Below are 4333 nucleotides of genomic sequence, written 5' to 3'. Positions count from 1 at the left end.
CTGCATGTGTTGGTTAGATTTAGGATGAAATGGTGAGTGTGGGATTTTAGTAGAAATTAGTAGTGCGGCACCAGCATGAGCTGAGTCATCGGGGTGATTGGCTTGGAGGCAGTCGTATCCGAAAATTGTATTTTTATATTATGTATAGTTATACAGGGTGATCCATTTAACGTAAGACACTCATTGTTTTAAAAAGTATTAACATTTTTCAAATTTTTCTTTTTGGAATATTAAAATTTTTCAAAATTTCAAAATGTTTTAGACCACTTATTATTTTAACCCTTATTTTTGTAGAGGAAACCACATTCAACTTTTAAATTTTAAATGACAACCTATGTTTAAAATTTCAAAAATGTTAAATCAACTTTTTTATGAACTTTTATTAAAGAATTTTAATTTTTGAATAATTCGTTGGTGAGATATAAGCCTTCGAAGTTAGGAGTTTTGGAGGTGCTATAGTATTTTTTGTTTGTAAAGACCAGGAGTTAAACATTCTGTTCATTCGTCCAAGCTAAAAGATAACCATACCATACCTAGTAGGTACCTATAATAAATATTTATTGCCATACTAATAGTAATAGTAATTAAAATAGTATTGAACCACTACTATCTACTCGTCTACAACTACTGTCATACCCGTTAACACCTATTCATAGAAAAAAGAGATAATCTATCTGCACTATCAATCGTCAACCAACTCCTAAGCATAGCCCATGGTAATATACTTATAACTAAAAATGATATTGACCGATAAGCAGAATATTGTTCGTTTCGAATATCGTTAAGTACCTACAAGTGGCAGCGATTACTACAGAACAATTAAAAATAGAATACCTTATTATCGACAATTGCGTTTATTACCTTTTGATATAGCTTTACACAGTCGTACCGCAAAATAAATTAAATTAAATTTATTCTGTGGTCACTGGTCACACTATAAAGGTAACCTTAAACTGTTTCATTATTGTGTTCTAAATTCTATTATAATATAATAAGTATTCAAATATTCAATATTGTATAAGATTCACCATCGCATATTTGCATTCCGTATGACTTGAATTTGAAAATATATATAATGAATGATATGTCGAAATCCGTTTTTTATAATACTGTAATTCTTAAAACATTTCATTTATAAATAATCCAATTTAAAATATACTTAATTACTGGTACTATGCATGCAAATTGGATCCTTGGTTACTAGAATACTTTTGCAACATTTTTGGTAATTTTCCTTGACATTGAATAGTTAAAAATCAAAGAATATTTTTTAAGATTATAACCTTATGCTTTATAATTTGTTTTTCTTTTAGTCGAATCTGTTATTCTGGATAAAATAAATTTTTTAGACTTCACGAATGTCTTTTGCTTGGGGTTCAGCCCGAGTAACTGTTACTTGTCGAGGTTGTGGTCTTTCAATATTAACTTCATTGGCAGATCTTAACCAGCATGGATTGAAATTATCTTTTGAAGTTTCAATTATATTGTTTAATATGACACAACTATGTACTATACTAGGCATGCATTTGTAATTAATATCAGCTCTTTTCAACAATACTCTCCATCTAGCTTTCAAACGACCAAAAGCATTTTCAACACAAATTCTTGCAGATGATAGATAAGTATTAAATGACTATTTCTCTGGTGTAAGAGCTCCTGTGTAACCCTTTAGCAACCAAGGTAATAAAGGATAAGCAGGGTCTCCAGCCAACATCAGTTGAATAGAGCAATTAGATGTAATGCGACAATGATTTGGTAATTTATCTATACACTGTTTAAATATATTAGAGTCTTTTAAAACAGTAGCATCGTGGACAGAATCTGGGTCCTTACTGTAATATCTCTGAACAAATAATTACAATCAATAACACCTTGCATAACTATAGATGGCCAACCTTAACGATTGACAAAATCACGATATCCATTAGTAGGTGGAAATATAGGTATGTGTTCCATCTATAGCAGGGATGGCGAACCTTTTGATAAATGCGGGTCAAATCAAAATGTTTGGTTTGATTTGATTTGCCTCGCGTGTCAGAAACTTTGTAGACTTTTTTTTTTTAGTCTTCGTGTAAGGCATCGAAAACTATCTGTTGACGACTGTCGACTGTTCTGTTGTACCTACGTTTGTACGTAAACGCGATAAACTAATTTATTGATAATCTAATTTATAATCATTTACGAGCTTAGGAAATTGAAAGTACAGATTACAATATCTTACGATATATTCCAAAATAAGTTAAAGATAGTTTCAAATTATCAATAATTTTTTTGGAAAGTGAAGTAAAAATTATGAATCATATTTTAAATTGGCGTGTCACTGAAATAATGCGCGCGTGTCACTCCGTGACACACGTGACATAGGTTCATCATCTCTGATCTATAGCTCCAAAAGTTTGTACCATTACAGTTACTTTTTCTACTAATTCAGCTAAAGCTATTGCTTCTGTCACTGAAGGCATTTTTAAATAAGATGGATCAAGTACCTTAATAATAGCAATACAAACATTATATGCACAATTATGCACAGAACTCTTATGAACACCATATAAACTTGCAACCAACCTATATTCTGCACATGATGCCAATTTGTACAAAGCAATACCCACTTTTATCTCTACACTCAATGGTTAACGTACAGCATTTTCAGATGGTTTAAGAAAATCATTCAACTTGATACAGATTAATTGGAATGTTTCTTTACTCATTTTGGAGTTTTCGAGCCAATCTTCTTCTTCAATGTTGCTGTTTACTATCCTATCCCAAAAATTGGAACTTCTGTTCTAAATATCATACATTCAAATTTTAACGGTGACTGATTATTACAAAAAATTAATAGGCATTATATTGCATACCTTCATCCACATCATTCTCTCATATGATTCAAATTAAAAGTAATCATATTGTACATGCATTGATTATTTATTTCTAAAGACATTTTTTTTTAAATTGTCGTCGATGGCGTAGTAATAAGAGTTTACATCTACTACATCTACCATAAGAAAGTGAGGCAATATGTATTATAAATATTATATATATGTTTGACAATCAGTATAAAATATGTATAACGAATAAGTGATAATTCGCCTCAGTTTTCCTCCCCTTTCACGCCCCTCAAGGAACACGACCTCACTTGAGGTAAGCATTGCCGTGGCCTATCCATTTCTTTATTATCTATGATCGAGATCGACTGAAAAAAATATTCTGTTATCATAACACTGACTACTGATAATAAATATCAATCAGAAAAATCAACACAATTTTACGTTGATCCGATTGAAATTTAGTTGGTACGCTGAATTTTGGAACGCATATTATCATTTTGATTGAACAACGCTGAGTTTTGGAAGGCAAGGTTATAATGATACAGTTTATTTTGTAATAATTATTCTTTATACTATATGTAGGCTATAGAATATTATTATGAATAATAAAATATTATTCAATGTTTATATTTCAGTAAAACGTCTTAATGAGTTAAATTGTTATGATACCTAAAAATCGGTATTTTTCTAACTTCTCAATCCATCAATAATACAATTTATTATAACGGTGTAACATAAGTTATTGATTTAATATTCTATGTTAAATCTTTTTGATATTAGATTATTTCGAAATGTAATTCGAAATGTTTTTGTGCGTATTTGTTTATTAAACCCACAGATGTCTAATAAGTATAATAATATAGACATCTGTGATTGAACCATGATTATTGTAAATTTAATATTAACCTCAAAAAAGAGGTATTAGTATTTTGATTAGATAATACATCTAAGGTATTTGGTAACGATTGATGATCTATGTTGGTAACTTCTAAAGTACTTGCTATCACAGATATGTACAATAAATTATTGTAGAATATGTCTGTACTTACTGGCAGTAAGTTACTGCACTTAAAAATTACTTGATATATATTATATGATTTAAAAAAAAATTAAACGTGGTTCTGTAATCTGTATAATTAATTGTTCAACCTAATACCTATGCATATTTCATATTTTAATATAATATGAAAATATTTCAAATGTTTCTGTGTTTTTTCTGTTATTAATTGTAATTAATTACATTGAGCATTGCTTATGACTTATGGTACTATAAGTACCATACTAACAACTAGGTACCTACTATACTTGAGCGAAATTATATGGTGGTAAGGAAAAAAACAAGTAAACAATACTTAATATTAAGTACCTATTATATAATACAATTTATATAAAGTTGTATATTAGAACATGACAATAGTTCAATATATAATAATACTGTGACATTTTATCATTACATTGAATTAAAGCAATCAGTTAGCTGATCTATATCATTATAAGATGGCGTCACC

The sequence above is a fragment of the Acyrthosiphon pisum genome, chromosome X, assembly GCF_005508785.2.
Source record: "Acyrthosiphon pisum isolate AL4f chromosome X, pea_aphid_22Mar2018_4r6ur, whole genome shotgun sequence".
Classification (NCBI taxonomy): Eukaryota; Metazoa; Arthropoda; class Insecta; order Hemiptera; family Aphididae; genus Acyrthosiphon; species Acyrthosiphon pisum.
The sequence above is the reverse complement of the archived record's forward strand: the minus strand, read 5'-3'. Positions refer to the sequence as shown.